This window comes from Carettochelys insculpta, chromosome 11 (assembly GCF_033958435.1).
Source record: "Carettochelys insculpta isolate YL-2023 chromosome 11, ASM3395843v1, whole genome shotgun sequence".
In the NCBI taxonomy this organism is placed as follows: Eukaryota; Metazoa; Chordata; order Testudines; family Carettochelyidae; genus Carettochelys; species Carettochelys insculpta.
Genome location: NC_134147.1, coordinates 10,288,910 through 10,309,950, shown reverse-complemented (window position 1 = coordinate 10,309,950; position 21,041 = coordinate 10,288,910). Strand labels below are relative to the sequence as shown.

The 21,041-nt window shown below is 48.7% G+C and overlaps 1 protein-coding gene and 1 long non-coding RNA gene across 2 annotated transcripts in view; both read left to right on the top strand.

Moving 5' to 3' along the window:
- Nucleotides 1-21,041, top strand: part of LOC142019263 (uncharacterized) — a 198,363-nt gene that overhangs the window by 119,740 nt on the left and 57,582 nt on the right. The gene's annotated exons all lie outside the window — the stretch shown is intronic.
- Nucleotides 10,505-21,041, top strand: part of LOC142019382 (uncharacterized) — a 35,615-nt gene continuing 25,078 nt past the window's right edge. The window contains exons 1-2 of the long non-coding RNA XR_012647046.1: nucleotides 10,505-10,536; nucleotides 11,095-11,156. This is a non-coding gene — a long non-coding RNA (uncharacterized LOC142019382). The remainder of the gene's footprint in view (nucleotides 10,537-11,094; nucleotides 11,157-21,041) is intronic.

Genomic DNA, 21,041 nt, shown 5'->3' with positions numbered 1-21,041 from the left:
GGGATCTTGAGTGTGTATGTGTGTGGGGCAGATGTTGCAGGGTTATTATAGGGGGCAAGGGTTGTTGTACTGCTACCCTTACTTCTGCCCTGCCGAAGATGTCAGTGCTGCCTTCAGAACTGGGCAGCTGAAGAACAGGGCCTACTGGCCTAGCTTTGGAGGTGGAGCCATTGCCAGTGGAAGCACAGAAGGAAGGATGGCTTTGCCATCTCTTATTTCTGCACTGTGGCCTGCTCACCTGGAGTAATTATTTTGCATTAATGGCCGTTATCTCAAAGTAACTATCCTAGTGTCTACATGGCACAAAAATTTTGAAATAGGGGTCAAGTTATTTTGAAACTGCTAACTCTAACTCTATGAGGAACAGCGCCTATTTCAAAATAAGTGCTATTCCCTGTGGCCGTGTCTACACTGCCCCTCCCTTTGGGAAGGGGCATGTAAATAGAGCAGATCAAAAATGCTAATGAGGTGCTGATATGAATACAAAAGGAAGCCTCACTTTCGAAAGCACCCTTCTTCCTGAAAAGAATTAGGAAGAAGGATGTTTTCGAAAATGGGGCTTCCTTTGAAAGGAACCCCATCTACACAGATGTTCTGCGTTTCGAAAACAGCACTTTTGACGCGGTGAGTGGCCATTATGCAAATGAGGTGCTAAATATTCATATCAGCACATCATTAGCATTTTTAATTCACTGCACTTACATGTCCCTTTCCAAACGGAGGGGCTGTGTAGATGTGAGCTGTCTTAACAATGCCTCTTTTGAAATAGCTATTTTGAAACAGGCACTATGGTCGTGTCTGCACTAGCAAGTTCTTTTGAAATACTTTTTGAAAGAAGGAGAACAACAAGCAGTCATGTGGCACCTTACAGACTAACAGATATTATGGAGCATAAGCTTTAGTAGAAAAAGATCCGCTTCATCAGATGCACGAGTGGGGGGAGGGTTTCAGAGAGGTATTTAACGAGTGGGGTCCCAGTAAAAGGGAGGGCCAGAGCTGACAAGGTCTATTCAGCAAGGTGGAAGTGGCCCATTATCAGTAGTATGTATCAAAAGAGGAAAAAACAAGTCAGATCAGACAGTGGGATGTGGGCCCATGTTAGAGTCTAATGGGGAGATATTAACACCCAAGGCAGAGAAGCTGCTTTTGTAAGGGGCCAGCCACTCCCAGTCTCTGTTTAATCCTTGGTTAATGGAGTCAAATTTACAAATAAATTGCAGCTCAGAGATTTCTCGCTCCATTTGATTTTTTGAAATTTCTTTGTCTTAGGACTGCTACATTTAAATCTGTTACTGTGTGTCCAGGTAGATGGAAGTGCTCTCCCACAGGTTTCTGTACATTACCATTCCTGATGTCTGATTTATGTCCATTTATTCTTTTCCATAGAGACTGTCCAATTTGGCCAATGTAAATTGTAGTGGGACATTGCTGGCATATGATGGCATATATTGTACTAGTAGATGTGCAGGTAAAGGAGCCCCTGATGGTATGGTTGATGTTAGGTCCTGTGATGATATCACTGGTATAGATATGTGAGCAGAGTTGGCAGCGAGGTTTGTTTCAGGGATTGGTTCCAGGTTTAGAGTTATTGTGCTGTGATCTATAGTCGCTGGTGAGACTTTGTTTAAGGTTGGCAGGCTGTCTGTAGGTGAGGACAGGCCTGCCTCCCAAGGTCTGTGAGAGTGAAGGATCATTGTCCAGGATGGGTTGCAGATCACTGATGATGCATTGGAGAGGCCTTAGGTGGGGGCTGTATGTGATGACCAGTGGTGGTCTCTTGTTTTCTTTGCGAGGCCTGTCTGTAGCAGGTGGCTCCTGGGTACCCATCTGGCTCTGTCAATGTTTCCTCACTTCCTTAGGTGGGTATTGTAGTTTGAGGAAAGCTTGGTAAAGGTCTTGTAGATGTTTGTCTCTGTCTGATGGATCCAGTGGAGCATCTACACACAAAAAGTGTTCTTTGGAAATTAGATCAAAAATGCGCAGCACTTCTTTTGAAAGAGCTCTTCCACCTCCATTTCAGGAAGAACTCCTTCTTTCAAAAGCTTATTTTGAAAGAAAATGTGTGTAGATGGTCTGCAGGCCCTTTTTTCGAAAGAGTGGTCCTCATGGCACCTGATTTTTCGATCCCTGGTCTGTTCTCTCGAAAGAGCAGGGGCTGTGTGGATGCTCTCTTTTGAAAGAGCAGATCACTCTTTTGATTTGCATTTTTGTGTGTGGATGCTCTCTTTCGAAAGAAGTTCTTTCAGAAGAGATCTTCTGGAAGGGCTTCTTTTGAAAGATTGCTGTAGTGTAGACATGGCCTAGGTGTGCAGACAATAGCTCAGTGCTACTTTGAAATACATTTGTATGTGTAGCAGTGTTATTCTGAAATAGCTGTTCCAGAATAGCTTATTTTGGAATAAAGCTGCTTTGCAGGCATACCCCTGGCTCTGAAGGCAGCAGCACAGAAGAAAGGGTGGTGTGGTGTGGTATTGCTGCCAATACTTCTATGTTGCTGCTGGCAGGGTCTGCCTTCAGAGCTGGGGGCCTGGCCAACAGCAACCACTCCCCAGCCACCCAGTTTTGAGGGTAGCACAGAATTAGGGGTGGCAATATCATGATCCCCTCCCACAATAAACTTGCAGTCTTTTTGCAGCTCCCTTTTGGGTCAAGATTCGTACTTTGTGAAATGCTGGTCTCCCTGCTAAAGTAGCAGTGGTGGTGGCCACAGCTCTGGACCCCTATGAAAAGCCAGGCCCGGGGGCAACTTTCTTCTTCATCCCCCTTATTGTTGGGCCTGGGGAAGACTGGACAAGCAGAAAGTACCTAATTAAAAGCAAAATATTTGGGAATAAAAAAAACAGCAGTCACAGTAGGAGAGAAGGGAGATATAGCTCAGTGGTTTGAGCATTGGCCTACTGAACCCACGGTTGTGAGTTCAATCCTTGAGCAGGCCAATTAGGGATCTGGGGCAAGTAGATGTCAGGGATGGTGCTTGGCCCTCCCAAGAGGTCACAGGGCTAGACTAGATGACCTCCAGAGGTTCCTTCCAGTTCCATGGCTACACCTACACTTTGCCAAAACTTCAAAATGGCCAAATCAGAGAATACTAATGAGGAGCTGAAATGAATATTCAGTGCCTCCTTAGTATGCTGCTGGCCACAGCACTTCAAAAGTGCCATGTTTCACTCACGTGCAGCTTGTCTATATGGGGGGTCCTTTGCAAAGGACACTGCAAACATCAAAATCCCCTCATTCCTATGATTTTGACATTTGCAGGGTCCTTTCCGTGTCGTGTGCGAGCGAAACACGGCACTTTCAAAGTAAATATAAAATATACCCTGAAGTTTGTCAGATTTATTTGCAAAAACTTCGTAGTTAGGGCAAGTCTGGCTGAATGCAACATTAAATATTATCAAAGAGGAAGCCGTGCTAGTCTATACACTATCAAAACAAAAAGCAGTCAAGTAGCACTTTAAAGACTAGCAAACTAGTTTATTAGGTGAGCTTTCGTGGGACAGACCCACTTCTTCAGACCATAGCCAGACCAGAACAGACTCAATATTGTCCTCCTTGCTTACTGTTTTTGGTTCTCTGTGCCTTAAATATTGAGTCTGTTCTGGTCTGGCGATGGTCTGAAGAAGTGTGTCTGTCCCACGAAAGTTCACCTAATAAACCAGTTTGCTAGTCTTTAAAGTGCTACTTGACTGCTTTTTGTTTTGATTAAATATTATGGAATACATGATGCATCTCTTCTCTGTTTTACATTTCATTCCAGATTACTGCATATTTAACACACTGAAACAAAGACATTATTTTAAATTAATCAGTCAGAGGAGTTTAGTGCATTCATAACAAAGTTCGTTGCTTTTAGAAAAAGGGAGCAATAATTTATTGTGTGCGAGCTCCTTAACAATAGGCATGTTTATGACATTTCAGCCTATGTTTATGTTAAAAATGTTTCCAAAGATTGTAGGTATAACAAAGCATTTTATATCTTCGTAAGATACTGGTTTTGGCAAAAGAGTCCCTTAAAACTAATCCATCAAATAGGCAGAAGAAAAGAGAGGTAAATTTTCCCAGCTGTCTGGAAGAAAAGGAATGTTGTCCTTTTAAGGGCTCTCTTCAACAGGGGGTGAAAGGAGAGTAGGGGTGGATAGAAAGGTTAGATTTTGTAAGCAAGTTTTTGTAATCAATAATTAAATAGTAATTAAAATGCATGTTTTAGATGGGGTTGGGGAGCAGGGCTTTTGAAGACCGTATTTAAAAAAAAAGACATGGCCGTGTCTACACTGGTACTAATCTTCAAAATAGCTATGCTAATGGCAATTTTGAAGATTACTAATGAGGTGCTGAATTGAATATTCAGTGCTTCATTAGCATTTGCACACTTCCGGTCGTGGTGTGGCTACACGGGGGTCTTTTTCGAAAGGACCCCGCACCTTTCGAAATCCCTTTATTCCTCTCAGCTGAAGGGTGTTCAAAAGCGGCGCTTTTGAAGCGCCATGGCCTGAACCATGCGACTGCTAATGAGGCGCTGAATATCCATTCAGCGCCCCATTAGTAATCTTCGAAATGGCCATTAGCATGGCTATTTTGAAGATTTGTACCAGTGTAGACATGGCCCATATGTCTGAAGATCCAATCAGTTAGACCAGGGGTCAGCAACCTTTCCAAAGCAGAGTGCCAAAATTTGACCGTTTGACCTCTATGCATGGTCCAAGTGCCAGAGATAGTTGTTGAAATTGTACTTACAACAGCTTCATTAATTAATAATAAGATGCAGAGCTTTACTGTTTAGGGTGTGGCTGGCAGCATTAGCTCATCATCATCATCATCAACTGTGGGCTCAGCACCCGTTGGTGTCTGATGTGTCTCTCACTATTTCCTTCCATCTTTTCCTGTCCAGTGCAGAGTGGCTTAGTTTCTGTAGACTAAGTGTCTCAGAGAAATTGATTGAAGAACTGAAAGTGATATCTCCACTGAGCATCGAGACCGAGACCGATATTTTGAAGGAGGAAGTAGAAAAAGCAGTGAAATGACTAAAGAACAACAAGAGCCCTGGAAATGATAAGATCACGGGAGAGATGATCAAATATGGCAGAGAAAGCGTGATTCAGGAAATACACCAACTATGTAATATAGCATGGAAAGAAGGGAAGGCACCTACGGCATGGACAAGATCTGTGCTAGTGACAATACCCAAGAAAGGAAGTATATTGGAGTGCAAGAACTATAGAACAATTGCCCTAAGGAGTCATATAGGCAAGGTGCTGATGGTGATACTGACTGAGAGACTAAGATCGCAGAAAGAGGAACATCTAGCAGACAAGCAAGCAGGGTTCAGAAAAGATAGAAGTACCATACAGCAGATATTGGCATTAAGACCAATAGCTGGTCTTCTATTAATCCACAGGTGGCATGGCCTTGAGCAAGATCCAGGCCATATGGGGGAGGAGGAGCAGGGCTGATCTCCTGCCTCATGAGCCAATGAAAATCAGCTTGTGTGCCACTTGGCACCTGTGCCGAGGGCTGCTGACCCCTGATTTAGAGCTAAACCTGAATGCTCAGATTGTTCATCTAAAAGTCTATGCAAGAATTTTTTTTAGAGATGTGATTTTATAATCTTCAGCAACAAACTAATGAAATACTGAAAGCAAAGTTTAAGCTTAGGTCCTGTAGACAGAGTAATGCACAACTGTGATGCTGGGAGCTCTGGTGAGCTGGAAGGGATTTTGCTTTTAAGTTTACAGGTCCAATTCTGGGGAAGAATCACCAGCCTCCAAGCTGCAACAGTCTGCTTTGGGAGCCTTCGGGAACTGTCAGAACAGGGATAGGCAGAGGGAAGATTTGAGCCTTAAGACCCAGGGGAGGCATTGCCTCCCTTTGCCCCTTACACCCACCACCCCTGACTCCCCGTGCCAGAGCCTTTCCCTTGCCACAGTGACAGGTGCCAGCACTAAGGAACTGCTGGGGCTTTGCCTGGCTATCTCTCCCATGTCAGAGCCTTTCCCTGACATGCTACTAGCCAGACTATTCTTTAGAAAAGTCTCAGAGGGGCAAGCCATGGTAGTCTGTAGCATCGCCAAATGAAACAAAACAAAAACAAAAAACATCAAAACCCAACCAGTCAACCAACCCCCACGCCCAAAAAAACCTAAGCCATCTTGTAGCACCTTAAAGACTAACAATTTTATTGCTTAGGTCATGAGCTTTTGTGGGTATTAATGTGAGATGTAAGTCTGATGAAGTGGGTCTTACCCACGAAAGCTCATGAGCCAACCAATAAAATTGTTAGTCTTTAAGGCTATGTCTACACGGCAGAGCTGTTTGGCGATGCAGAGGTATCCTGAAATAGCTACTCCACATCTAGGAATTGCACCTGGTATTTCACAACACTTTTTTTTTTAAATAATGGGTGTGCTTTTTCAGCATCCTTCTACACCTCGTTTCAGGAGGAGTAATGGATGCCTCGAAATAGCACAGTATTTCAAATTTGGCACTGTGTAGACAGCATCAAATGCAGAAATAACCAAGTTCAAAATTAACTCGTTTAATTTTTTAAGTATTCAGAGTTTAGGGTGCGCTGTAGACATAGGCTGAAGTGCTAGAGGATTACGCGTTTTTTTCTTTAGTAAGGTGTTAGACAGCTCAAGTTAATTAAGCAATCACTTAATTCAAAGTAAAACAAAAAACTACTGATATGGCTAGGACCCAGTGGTCATCAGCCGCAGACATGAGGGAGAACAGAGGTAATGTAAAATCATGTAGTAAGCGCAACCTGGACAAACCTCAGAACTTGAACCTAGAGGTTTTAGCCACAAAAACTACAGTGCTATAGCTTTAAATGTCTAACATAATTCCATCAACAAAGCAATTCACACTTGAAGGTAAAACATTTTCCATTGTACAGAGGATAAAGACTGGCATTATCAAAGGGTCTCAACCCAGACTACATTTATATCTCCAAGTCTGTAAGGGCATTTTCCCTCCAAACTCAAATGTCATTTGGGTACTTGCACAGACAGCTTCTATCCCTGTCTGCTCACAACGGACCCTGTACAGAAATGTGATATTTGCTTGTCTAAAAGCTGTAGACTCACAAGCGTTTGATGTAAATCAATAGCTCAGCCCTGGAAATCCTTATTTGCTCACCTGAGAAGTCTAACATTCCAGTGAGAGTAATCTAGCCCAATGAATTACAGAGTTCACGGTATGATACGTAAAAGCATCCAGTGGCTGAACTGTGTGTATCTAATTTTTGCAATATCAAAACAGATTAATGTATTTAAAAGTAAACTGCTGTCAGTTTAGCCAAAAACCTCAGAGCAATGTTGTTGGAGACGTTTAAAGGGATCTCGCTCTAATACTGAGTGATGATTTCAGCTACAATTTCAGCAAAAGCCCTCGCTTCTGCAGAGTAAAATCAGATCCTTTAGGAAAACTCCTGTAACCATGATTAATTACAGTGTCACTAAAGCACTTCTGGAATATCATTATCCTTGGTGCAGTTTCCTCATCGACACATACAATTTCCTTTCAACGGTACGAACCACAATATTTACTAATAACTTGACACCTTCTGCTGAGACCCTAAAGAAGTAATTTGTAATACAATATTAAATGTTACTTGAGGACCTGTTGTTCTACTTAAATAAACACTGAGGTTTCAGAATATTTAGTGCTTAAACTGGTTAAAGCCATGGCATTTGTCACTATTATGTTGTTGATTTATTTTCTGAAGACAGGTAACCACTTTGTTCTTGATTTAGGTTTGTACAGCTTCACTATGGTTGTCAAAAATAATTAGCTTGATTTCCTCTGTGCTGAAGGAGGAAAGAACCCTTCCACTTTTCATGAGCCTGTGTTTCAGGAACAAACAAATCATTCAACCTAAGTTGGAAGCCTTTCTGTCTCCCCCCTGCTGATTCCCAGGGACAGCGGGAGCAGCAGTGCCTTGGGCTTTGGCACTCTGCTCTGTCCAGCTGCAAACTTCAAATATCATCTTCTACCCGACACCACAGCACAATGCCCAGCGCAAAGCACGAGCTGACTCAGCACAGGGCAGGCTCTCAGTAACTCCCCCGGGGTAGCTGAGACCTTCCCCAGAGCCCCTTCTCCCTCTTGCTCTCAGTGTTCCGGGCTAGGAAAATCCATCCCCACCCAGGCCAGCGCCCCGAAGCACATCATGTTCGGGCCCGTCGGGGAGGAGGGGGCGCGGGAGAGATGCTGCCTTCAGCCCGGCTTGTTAGGCTTAGGCCAGAGGACGGAGTCACCTCCCGTCTCTGCACGACCCAGCCTGGAGCCCGGCTCCGGCGCGCGCCTCCCAGCCCCACCGGGGCTCGCCGCCTACCCTGCCGAGAGAACGGGGCCGTGTTTTCACGGTGTCCCCGGGACCTGCCACACACGCGCGCTCCGTTCCCATGTCCTTCCGCCTCTCCCGGCCGCTGTTCCCCGGCTTCGGGGCAGGCGCGGCCCGCGCAGAGGGGGCACCGCGCTACACTCGCCCCGCTCTGGGGCTCGGGACCGGGGCGCGCAGGGGCTGGGAGTGGGGAGCTCTGGGAAGGGACCGGGGCGCGCAGGGGCTGGGAGTGGGGAGCTCTGGGCCGGGACCGGGGCGCGCAGGGGCTGGGAGTGGGCAGCTCTGGGCCGGGACCGGGGCGCGCAGGGGCTGGGAGTGGGGAGCTCTGGGAAGGGACCGGGGCGCGCAGGGGCTGGGAGTGGGGAGCTCTGGGCCGGGACCGGGGCGCGCAGGGGCTGGGAGTGGGCAGCTCTGGGCCGGGACCGGGGCGCGCAGGGGCTGGGAGTGGGGAGCTCTGGGAAGGGACCGGGGCGCGCAGGGGCTGGGAGTGGGGAGCTCTGGGACGGGACCGGGGCGCGCAGGGGCTGGGAGTGGGGAGCTCTCGGCCGGGACCGGGGCGCGCAGGGGCTGGGAGTGGGGAGCTCTGGGAAGGGACCGGGGCGCGCAGGGGCTGGGAGTGGGGAGCTCTGGGAAGGGACCGGGGCACGCAGGAGCTGGGAGTGGGGAGCTCTGGGCCGGGACCGGGGCGCGCAGGGGCTGGGAGTGGGGAGCTCTGGGAAGGGACCGGGGCGCGCAGGGGCTGGGAGTGGGGAGCTCTGGGAAGGGACCGGGGCACGCAGGGGCTGGGAGTGGGGAGCTCTGGGAAGGGACCGGGGCGCGCAGGGGCTGGGAGTGGGGAGCTCTGGGAAGGGACCGGGCGCGCAGGGGCTGGGAGTGGGGAGCTCTGGGAAGGGACCGGGCGCGCAGGGGCTGGGAGTGGGGAGCTCTGGGAAGGGACCGGGCGCGCAGGGGCTGGGAGTGGGGAGCTCTGGGAAGGGACCGGGGCGCGCAGGGGCTGGGAGTGGGGAGCTCTGGGAAGGGACCGGGGCACGCAGGAGCTGGGAGTGGGGAGCTCTGGGCCGGGACCGGGGCGCGCAGGGGCTGGGAGTGGGGAGCTCTGGGAAGGGACCGGGGCGCGCAGGGGCTGGGAGTGGGGAGCTCTGGGAAGGGACCGGGGCACGCAGGGGCTGGGAGTGGGGAGCTCTGGGAAGGGACCGGGGCGCGCAGGGGCTGGGAGTGGGGAGCTCTGGGAAGGGACCGGGCGCGCAGGGGCTGGGAGTGGGGAGCTCTGGGAAGGGACCGGGCGCGCAGGGGCTGGGAGTGGGGAGCTCTGGGAAGGGACCGGGCGCGCAGGGGCTGGGAGTGGGGAGCTCTGGGACGGGGACGGGGCGCGCAGGGGCTGGGAGTGGGGAGCTCTGGGAAGGGACCGGGCGCGCAGGGGCTGGGAGTGGGGAGCTCTGGGAAGGGACCGGGGCGCGCAGGGGCTGGGAGTGGGGAGCTCTGGGAAGGGACCGGGGCGCGCAGGGGCTGGGAGTGGGGAGCTCTGGGCCGGGACCGGGGCGCGCAGGGGCTGGGAGTGGGGAGCTCTGGGACGGGACCGGGGCGCGCAGGGGCTGGGAGTGGGGAGCTCTGGGCCGGGACCGGGGCGCGCAGGGGCTGGGAGTGGGGAGCTCTGGGACGGGACCGGGGCGCGCAGGGGCTGGGAGTGGGGAGCTCTGGGAAGGGACCGGGGCGCGCAGGGGCTGGGAGTGGGGAGCTCTGGGACGGGGCCGGGGCTCACTTGTTTCTGTTCCTCCTTCTCTGTCGTCTCCGGCGGGGTGCGGGCCGGGCCGGGCTTTGCTGGGCGGGGACCGGCGGTGGCTCTGTGGTGCCCGCGCAGGCTCTGCCCGACCCCCCGTCCCCGTGCGCGGCTGCGGCAGCGGCGCTCACCTCTCGGGAGCCGGGCTCTCCCCTCCGCAGAGGCGGCTCCTGGGCTCCGCCGGGCGTCAACTCCAGGGCAGCTTCGCCCGCGGTCTGCCGGAGCGGAGCGGGGCCATTAGCTGCGTCTCCCGGCCTGGGCCGCCCCAGACCCTGCCATGAGGGGCTCAGCTGGCTGGGCCCTGCCTCCCCCGCGGAAATGCCCATCCCCCGGGCAGAGAGGCTGAGGGAGGCGCTGCTGTCCCGGCCCCCGCCCCGCCCCACGTGGGTTGCCAGCGCCGGCCTTCGCTACGGGTCAGGTAGGTCCCGGGGCGGGGAAGATGGAGCAGCCACCGCCTCCCCAGCACCCAGGCCAGGGCGGGATTACGCTCCCCAGGCCGCCCCCTCCAGCGAGCTCCAGCGCCTCCCGCCCCGAGGGCAGCCCTGCGCCCCGCCCCCTCCCGGGTCCCCTCCTGCCTCCGCGGCCCCTCACCCTCGAGTCCCCCCGCACCAGGGCGGGCACAGGCTGCTTCCCCCCCGCGCCAGCCAGCTCCCCGCTGAGACGGCCTCGCTTCGCCCTGCCCAGCCCAGGCGCTTTGGAGCCCCCTGCTGGGCGTATCTCCGCCCTTTGCCCTCTCCCCAACCCCCAGCCCCCTCCTCATTTGGTCGTGTGTGTGCGGGGCGTTGCCTAGGTCCAAGCCCCCCTGGACCCTCCCTGCTAGTCCAGGCTAAGTAAGTGACTGAGGATATGTCGTCATTACAGGGAAGATCAACAGGGTCAGGGTCGATCTTTGGGGGCTCAATTTCCTTGTGCCTAGCAGGGAAGCAAAAAATCAAACTCTCCGAGGCTGAGAGTTGACCCCTGTGCTCATTGTTAGGAGGATAAGGGCAGTCAATGGGAGAGGTTCTCTGGGTGACTTCCCCCTGAGAGGACGGCCAGGTAAGTGGATTGTAGATAACTTGATTCTAGCTTGGTGACAAGGATCAGAGAGGAAGTTGTGTTGGTCTGTAGCTTCGAGAACAAGATGCATCTGATGAAGCGGGTCTTTGCCCACAAAAGCTTATGCTCCAAAATATCTGTTAGTCTATAAGGCGCCACTAGGCCTCTTGTTGTTCTTGATTCTAGCAATGCATCTATATCTACAATTGACTTAGACTGCTAGTGTAGACCTGGCCTCAATTTCTGAGACTTCATTGGCTGCCTGCTGTAGTGACATTCCCCTGGCCCATGTTTGGTGGGAAGAACATCTGTTAAAAAAGCCTAAGAGTACAGTGGTTTCTGACAGCCAACCTAGCAGTTGCTATGTCTCCTGTTTTGCAAATGAAGTGTAACTCTGCAGTTCCTCTTTGGAGGCTGTTTTTGAAGCTTTTTTGTTGCAGGGATGGCTACTTTTACATCCGCTACTGAGTGTCCAGGGAGAGAGTCAGAAACAGATTTCAAGGAGAAACTGCAGAGCTACAATTTATTTGCAAATTTGGCACCATCAATCAAGGCGTGAACAGAGACTGGGAATGGCTGGCCAACTACAAAACCAGTTTCTTCTCTCTTGATGTTCACAGCTCCACATCAGCTGCTGGAAGTGGGCCACATCCTTCCAGGCTGAACTGACCTCGCCAACTCTGGCCTTCCTCTTCATTGGTACTTCCTTCTTTTCATGAGCCTGTACAATTAGACCTGCCTCTAGAATCTACATTACATGCATCTGACGAAGTGAGTCTTTGCCCATGAAAGCTTATGCTCCAAAAATCTGTTAGTCTGTAAGGTGCCACAGGACTTCTTGTTGTTCTTGCGGATACAGACTAACACGGCTACTCCTCTGATACAAGATGCAGAGCTTTACTGTTTAGGTGATGGTTGGTGTTACTAGCTGGTCTTTTGTTAATCCATGGGTGACATGGCTTTGAGCAAGCTCCCTGCTGCATGGGGGAAGAAGGGCAGGGCTGAGCTCCTGCCTTGTGTGTTGATGAAAATTGGCTCTTGTGCCACTCTTGGCACATGTGCTGAGGGTTGCTGACCCCGATATACAATCTGCCATGCACGAGCAGTGTTCTGAAAGGTGGCATTTTTTCAAGCCATCAAAAAATTGGGCTCAGCACTGGCATGGCTGGTAAATGATCACAAATTCACAAATCCTCAGCGTGCTGCTTGACCTGGCTAAACAAGCCATAGCCAGGGGTGAGGAGGGAGGAATTAGCAATCTTGGGGAAATTTCCTGGAATAATACAATTGGGTTTCAACATAAGATGAGCCCTTTGCAAAAAAAAAAAAAAGGAGAGGGGGAGGGTCCTTCACTTTCACAAACTACTCAGCTCAAAATGAGCTTTTTCAAATTGTTCCTGATGTTGTGGAAAGCACAATTATTCAGAAAATTCAGGGGAATGTGTTTTTACTGTTCTTGTTCATGAAGCACACAGGTTGTGTGAGACACGGAAAATCTGGAAATAAAAGAATAATTTCTAGGATTTGTTGATTGCTCTGAGTGAGGGGATACTGATGCCATCTATGACCACTTTAAGCCATTCTTACAAGCATCAGGGATTGCAAACTTGTCAGTCATAGCACAATGTTATGATGGGGCTGCTATCATGGCAGGTCATGTAAGTGGAATACAGCAGAAAAAAAATGCTGCAAGATTGCCCATATCTGTCTGTCTGTCCATCCAGCCATCCGTCTGTCCCTTCCTCCTACCCTCCCATCTATATCCATCTGTCTGTCTGTCTGTCTGCATGGCTATATAGCTGTACTCCACACAGCTTATAAATTGAATTTGATTTTACTTGAGACTGGCAAAGTAAACCAGACAGCAACAGGGGCTTTTTTATACCCCAAAGGACCCTGTTTATCATCTTTTCGCAGCCTGGCACACACCATGCACACCAAGATGCTTGGAATAAAACTGACATTGTCCAGTTTAAGTGACACAGGATGGAAAAATGTCTCTGCTGTAAAAAATTCTATGAGAGCAATTCTCATCAGTTTGTTGGGACTACCAGAATCTCCCTATTGAATATTTCTTGAAGCATCAAGTTTGATGAAAAATGTGCAGAACGTAGATTTTTGTGGGTGCTTGATTATTTTACTGTGATCTTAGTATAGCCTGAACCTCTCTAATTCAGAACTCTCTCATTGGGCAACATCCATAATCCAGCATGATTTTAGGTAGCTGGACAACCACTTATCATAAGTATGGCCAAGTTTCCCATGGTGCCATAAAGTTTGTTTCCAGCCACCAGTCCTGGCTCTCAGTGTTCTGTGCTGTTATTTAGTTATAATCTACCCTTAAATGTCTTCTAAGAGCCCAGTAAAATGTGGAAGTGTTGATGGTGATAGACAATACACAGTAAAATTCCTTTAATCCGACCTCTGACAGTCCAGAAATCCTGATGGTCTGGCATCCGCTGAGATGCACATAGCTTGAAATTTGTGTAAATTGGGGATCTTGGGTGGTGGGGTCAGGGTCATGAGAGGGGGGCATGAGGGGTTAAGCGTGGGGTGGGTTAGGGTTGCAGGGGGGCGGCATGCAGTGGTTGGAGCCAGGGCATGTGGGGCTTGAAGCCAGGGTGTGCGGGGGAGGTGAGGGTGGAGATGCATGGGGGTCAAGAAGCGGAGAAGTGCGGGGAGGTGAAGAAGCTGCAGGAGCGCATGGTAGAGAAGAAGCTGGGGATGCGCAGGGGTGGTGAGCCACGATGGGGGGGTTGAACTAGGGCGTGGGGGTTATGGTGACTTCCAATAGTCTGGCAAATTTGGTAATTTGTCACTAGTCTGGTCCTGGACGTGCTGGATTAAAGGAATTTTACTGTAGACCTCCCATAGTCCAGCAAATTCTCTTGTCCAACACTGGTCAGGTCCTGAAGGTGCTGGATGAGAGAGGTTCACCCTGTATGATTCAAACAGTACACAAAGCTGGGCAGGAACAAAACACAACACTATCCTGGCCTGTAGTTTACTGTGCAGAACTGTCAACACGTGAACAAAGGCTAAGTGGGATGATGTGTGGAAAGAAGCCCAGAGGTCCTGTGAGTGGCATGATTTCCCTGTTACCCCAGCACAAATGCTCACAAACTAGCTGTGAAAAAGCTCATCTTCCTTGCCTGCTCAGTTTTTACACGCACACTCAGACAATGAGACTATCAGCCATCTAAAAATGAGTGTGCTCAAGAAAAAAGGGGCAGACAGCTGTATTTTCCTGGATTGATTATTGTGATCGGTGAATGCAATCACAGGTTGTTATCCCAGACAATGGAAATAACAAAAAGTGTAGATACAGTTATAAAGCATGATCCAAAAGGTGTTGATGGACTGCTCTGTCAATAAGCCAGTGCCCTTTCCATCAGTTCAACACTAGCTCATGCAGCAATGCATTTGATAGAGGTCTGGTCTACACCAGGGAACAAAGTTGATCCCAGATACTAGTATCTAGCTATGCCATTAGTGTAGCTAGAATCGATGTATCAGGGTTGACTTTATTCCCTGGTGTAGATAGAGGTTTTTGGGCTTATGCTGACATCACTTACTCCATGGAATACCATGGAGTGTGGAGTACCAGGGTCAATAGCCGAGCCAAAAGAGATTGATTTTGCCATGTCTTCACACGTGTGGCAAAACTGATCTCCAGAAGATCGGTCAAAGTGCGTCGAGCCCCTTGTAAGTATAGAAGTACCCTAAGATAGATTTGCCAGAGATCACTTTGGAGAGGCTGAAAGCTGCTGCTTCAATAACATTTTATCCGCATTTTACAAAACTTTTGAAATTGGGCTGCCTGTTGGCACAGCTACCTGTGAGACATCATTTTCTGCCATGTGACGGGTACGAACCTGGATACGATCCACAATGGGTCAAGAGAGACTGTCAGCTTTGTGTGTACTGCAGATTGAAAAAGGCATGACCAGAGATACTAATCATGAGCAAATCATTGATGCTTACAGAGAAGTGTCAGGTCGTTGGGTTTTATTGAGCTTTAAGGGGAGACGTCAGTTGGTTTTATTTTTATTATTGTGATGATGGGCCGTGATTTCAATCTCCCCACCTTTTGATTCCACCCCAATCAACTTCTGTTAAGCGAATTGTTGGGCCAGCCAGAAGAACTCATTTTGCACAGAGAGCTGCAGCTGTTCTGTCGGATGGAGTGGTGCGGGGCTTGGGGATGAGCAGAGCAGTTGTGACGAAACAGGAGAAAACAGGGAGGAAAGGGGGCTGGCTTTACAAACTCTCAGGCTTTTCCTGATCTGCTCCCCAGTTGGTTTTGTCTCACTCCACTCCCTCCTGTGCTCCAGCATCTCCCCTGTGCCTGCCAGCTAACGTGCATGCTCCAGCGACCCCGTGCTCCAGTAACTCTGGCCCCAGCAGCTACCCCATATGCTTCCCCTGTCATGTCCTCTGGTCCAACCAGCTACCCTGCACGCTCAACGTCCACCCCTCTCCCCAGTGGCTACGTCTACACGTGCACACTACATCGAAATAGCTTATTTCGATGTAGCAGCATCAAAATAGTCTATTTCGATGAATAACGTCTATACGTCCTCCAGGGCTGGCAACGTCGACGTTCAACTTCGACGTTGGGCAGCACCACATCGAAATAGGCGCTGCGAGGGAACGTCTACACGCCAAAGTAGCACACATCGAAATAAGGGTGCCAGGAACAGCTGCAGACAGGGTCACAGGGCGGACTCAACAACAAGCTGCTCCCTTAAAGGACCCTTCCCAGACACAGCTGCACTAAACAACACAAGATGCACAGAGCTGACAACTGGTTGCAGACCCTGTGCATGCAGCATGGATCCCCAGCTGCCGCAGAAGCAGCCAGAAGCCCTGGGCTAAGGGCTGCTGCACACGATGACCATAGAGCCCCGCAGGGGCTAGAGAGAGAGCGTCTCTCAACCCCTCAGCTGATGGCTGCCATGGCGGACCCCTCTATTTCGATGTTGCGGGACGCAGATTGTCTACACGTGCCCTACGTCGACATTCAACTTCAAAGTAGGGCGCAATTCCGATCCCCTCATGGGGTTAGCGACTTCGACGTCTCGCCGCCTAATGTCGATTTCAACTTCCGAATAGCGCCCAACATGTGTAGCCGTGACGGGCTCTATTTCGAAGTTGGCGCCGCTACTTCGAAGTAGCGTGCACGTGTAGACGCGGCCAGTGTGTCCCTGTACCCCATCAGCTACCCCTCATGTTCCACCTGCCTCCACACATCCCCTGGCAAGCCTGGTGCCCCTGAACAATTTAAAATAGCCCAGGGGCTCCACTGCCCCCTCTGGCAATACAGCAGGGCTAGAGAGTGGCTTTCTGCTGCTCACTCTGCTTAGCTGCCAGCACTTGAGTGTGGCCTGGTGGGGTGGGGTCAAGTCTTCATGCACTGGTCCAGCTGCTGGGAGCAGCACATGGAGATATCCACCCACATACACCCCTGCGGCAGGGAGGTTTTGGCAGCTGCACAAAGGGAGCAGGCTGGCGTTGGAAGGCGCAGGAGGGCGCAGGGGTGGCAGGGTGCGCTGGGGAATACACAGGGGACGTGCAGAAGGTTGGCAGGTAGGACCAGGGAGAGACATGGCTCCAACTTTGATGGAGCCTGGCCTTGGGCCAGGAAATTCCTGGTGCCAAGGTACCACAGATTCATACAACTCGCCACCTGTTCCCAGCACCTCTGAGAATCAGTCCAGAACTAGAGTTGGTTAGAAAAGGTCAATGCGTTGGGGAGGGGAAGGAAATTTCGGATAAAAAAAGATGCATAAAAGAGTTCGTGCAAAAACTTACATTTTGTGCACAAATTTCCCCCAAATATTGAAAATGTTTTAAGTAACTAACAATTTACTGCCTTTAAAACACAAACACCCCACCACCCAAAAACCCCCCAAACCCTCAAGCTGAAAATTTTATTTAAGAGGAAAACATTTGTGTTTCTGATTTTTATTGAATGAAACCCAGGAAATATACATCAAAATAAAACAAAATCAATCTGGTTGAAAAGCCATGTTTTTCAAGACCACCAAATGCAACCCTGAAAATATGACCAGAGAGTACTGCAAATGTATTTCATTTTGAAGAGCAAATGTAAAACAAACAGAGGCCTGTGTAAAAGCCAAACAGTTTGTGTGTGGATTAGCATGAACAGTACAAAAGTGTGTTCCTGCATTAGGGAGAAAAGGGAGAGAGCACCAGTGTGTAATTTGTATTTGTTTACTTGATAAATAAGATGACTTTACATTGACATAGAACCTTTTGGTCCAGGATCTTAAAGTGCACTGGAGCATTAATAATTCCAATTTTCCAGACTGGCAAACTGTTGTGGAGAAAGATGTTCTAGGAAATCTGAGGACCAGCCAGACATAAAAGAATACCCTCCTGGCTCCAGCTGCTGTGCTGTAGCAGCAAGACTATGATTCTTCTTGCTATGAATAAATATGTGTGGGTAGAAGTGGGTCAGGATGTGAGAGTGTTTTGTGGGTGTTTGTCCTGGGAAACAGTTTGCCCAAAAATATTTGAGGTTTCCTGGGTCTGGGTTTATCATAACATATATCGCATCATCGCTGCGCATTTTATACCAGTTTCAGTACTCTTAATTTGCACTTATGCAGCACATCTGTTTCATGTTAAACATATAAACAGCTGTTACATTTAAAAGATGTTATATTGTAAAGGTTTGCAAATAATTTTTCTGTTTTCTTCCGTGTGGTCTGGTTAAACTCACACTTGACTTTTTTTATCTACTTTCCATTTCTTTCCTGTTTAAGTTGTACTCCCTAAAGAATACACTTAAACCCTGTTGGTAGATTGTGAAATGACTTGTAGGCTTCTTTAAATCTAAATTACACAAAGACATGATGGAACAAGGCTTTCTCATCCAGCCTAATTTACACAAACCCAGTATTCATCACCATGCCATAGGATGAACTATAACGGAACAATTTCCCACAGACTGTCATTCAGACCCAGTATCAGCCATATGCCAGGGAAATAATCCTTATTTGGTGTAGGAATAACCAATATATGCTCATTTTTTATTGCTGGTAAGTATGCAATGGCACATGTGGTGGTACTCTGAAGCGTCAGTGTCAGAAAGCCCAGATGCTGACAGGTAGCTGTGCTCTTCAAGGATGCCTTTTTGCTGTGGAGGACAATTCAGAGTATTCAACGACACTTAAGTAACTGCACATTTCCTTAAAAAGTGTCTTTTTTCCCCTTTACTTTGTTTTTTTTTAATCATTCTGGCCATTTTGGACATCTGTGTTCAAGTACCTGAGCAGCTAAATTTTGTGCATAGGTTACTGTTCAGCTATCTCTTTTGGAAGTTCTTTTTGCGGAATACCTTTTACAGCCATTGTGCCATCCATGGAAAATTGGTACTTGAAACAAATGCTGCTGCACAGGTCATTAGAGTTCAGCCTGTCCTTTTGGCCTGATTAGAGCTCAGGATTTTCTTGGAATCTGTGCTCACCCACTACTCAATTGATACCATATTAAGCTTCATACCTGTAGCAATTTCATCTCCAGTCCACTCTGCTGTGACTTTTCACCTCCTGATTCACTCACACATAAGTTCAATAGTGACAGAGAGCTAGACACGTTAGTCTGTATTCTATCAAAACAAACAAACGGTCCAGTAGCACTTTAAAGACTAACAAAATAATTTATTAGGTGATGAAATTTCATGGGACAGACCCACTTCTTCAGATCCAATAAGTTCAATGTTTGAGAGGCAACATCTTCTTGAGATATTTAGTGATAATTTGTTGGGAGAACCCTGACAATCAGAATTGCTGATAACTTTCACAAATATACCCACTAGCAATGTTTCCCTGTGGGCAGCCTAGCCCCTGACATGCCAACTGGTATTTCTTGCTGAGCTCTCATGCCATACACATACTCCTGAAACAGAGTTACAGGGAAAGCAAACAGTCAGAAGCCTTGTGTCCCAAGAGAGGCATAGGAGGATAAAGGTATCCATTTGATTCTGGCTTAGTTGGCCCATTGAATGGATGAGATTATATGTATAGTGCCTTGAGTGCTCAGCTGAGATTGGGATCCTACTGTAGGATCCCTGACACAAAGAGCTTACTGCCTTAATAGAGGAGACAAAGGGGCTTGTCCATGATCATACATCGTCAGGGACTACTGTAGTTCTTGAACCATGGGCTACAGGCTTCATAGGCACACACGTACTCTGCTCTGCCACCCAGTGACCTGTCAAGAGCTCCTGGGACAAACTCTGAACCCCAGAAGAGGACCTGCTGGCCAGAGGCACTGGGTGTAGGTCAGAGGAAAGAGACAATCTGAAGAGGGGAATGAGAAGTCAAGTGCTACGAATCAAAGGAGGCTCAGGTGTGAGGATGTCAAATTATCAGAGAGATTGCTGGCATAGCCATATGTTTACATAGTGTGGCTGAGTACACTGCACCTTGCGCCTCTCCCTGCTCTGTCTGTCTGGGCTGGTTGAGCTGTCTGTCCCTCCTAGCCAGGGTTGAGACTTTCAGTCTCACCAGAAAGTCAGAGGGAGGGGAGGCCAGGCTTCCCTCCTTGGAGCTACTCCCTCCTGCCTGCTGTGCTTTTCAAACACTGCTGGTCTGCTTGTCTGTCTTGTCTCATCTTATCTCAGTCTCAGATGCTTCCCTGCCTCTTCTACCTGCTCTCTCGCTTCCTCTGCTTCCCTGGCTGGGACAGCTTTTGGAAAGCCCTGCCAGCATGCCCGCTGTGAGATCAGATGGCCATCACTGATTCATTGCAGTCTCTTTCTCCTGTGTTCACCTGGGTGCTTAGTCAGCCGTTTCCCTTCTTCCATTAGCCAGGGCTGCATCCTGAACTGCCTTTCCCCTTTCCAACCATGGTCTGCTGGCCTCATCTTGTTACAGTAAGCATTCAGAGTTAGACTAGGTTAGGGGTACTGTATTTGAACATGCAAAAACAGGACACCCTGAGAGGGAGTGTGTATCTGTGTCAGTATCTACCCATTCCTATTGTATTAACTTGCTATATATACTCTAATACATTATATCTCGGGGTGCCTTCTTTTTGAGTTTAAATATGGTAACCCTAGACTAGGTAATGATCCCAAAGGGGGTCTGTGTGAATCTTGGGCATTTTCACATAACAGGATTTCATGTGAGTATTCACAGGAGGGTTTCTTGTTTATTTTGATGGCACTTATACCCTTTTTTAGTTCTTGTTGTGGTTTTCAGATTGCCAAGGGCTAGAACCTGTGGCCCTGAGTTTCTTTGGAGCTATAGGGGGAAACAGACTGAAAACCTCAAAATTAAACTCTGTCAATACCTATCTGTGTAGCTGATCAGTAGAATGCCTGGGACCTGATTGGTCTACAGTGTCTGTTTAAACCCAGCACAGGTGCCTGCTCTTCTTGCCAATGAAACTTCAGAATTTAGTTTAGTTGTGAGCATAAATGAACCCCCCACTACCACTTAGGGCCAAACTCCCCCCTGCAGTTCCACAAGTCAGGGAAGTTATACTGTGTTACCCTCATGTACCTGTGAGCCCACCCATCACACGTGATTAATTATACGTAACTAGAACAGTCAACTTACTTTAAATGATGAAATAAAATAATTGGCTGCAACTAGATCTGGCTCCTATGGTTTGAAATATTTCACACACAGTGTAGTCTTAGGTACCATATTGCAAGGACAGGGCCTCTGTTGCACTGTGCTATCACGGTTGGTTACCTTTGTTGAAAATGGGATACCTGGTAAAATACCTCGTATTCAATCGAATTCAATGGCAATCAATTAGAACTATTCAGTAAAATATTCAAATTAACATCAGATTGAGTGAGCCTGTGTTAAAAAGAAATACTGCCTAGTTGGTTTCTCTTTGTTC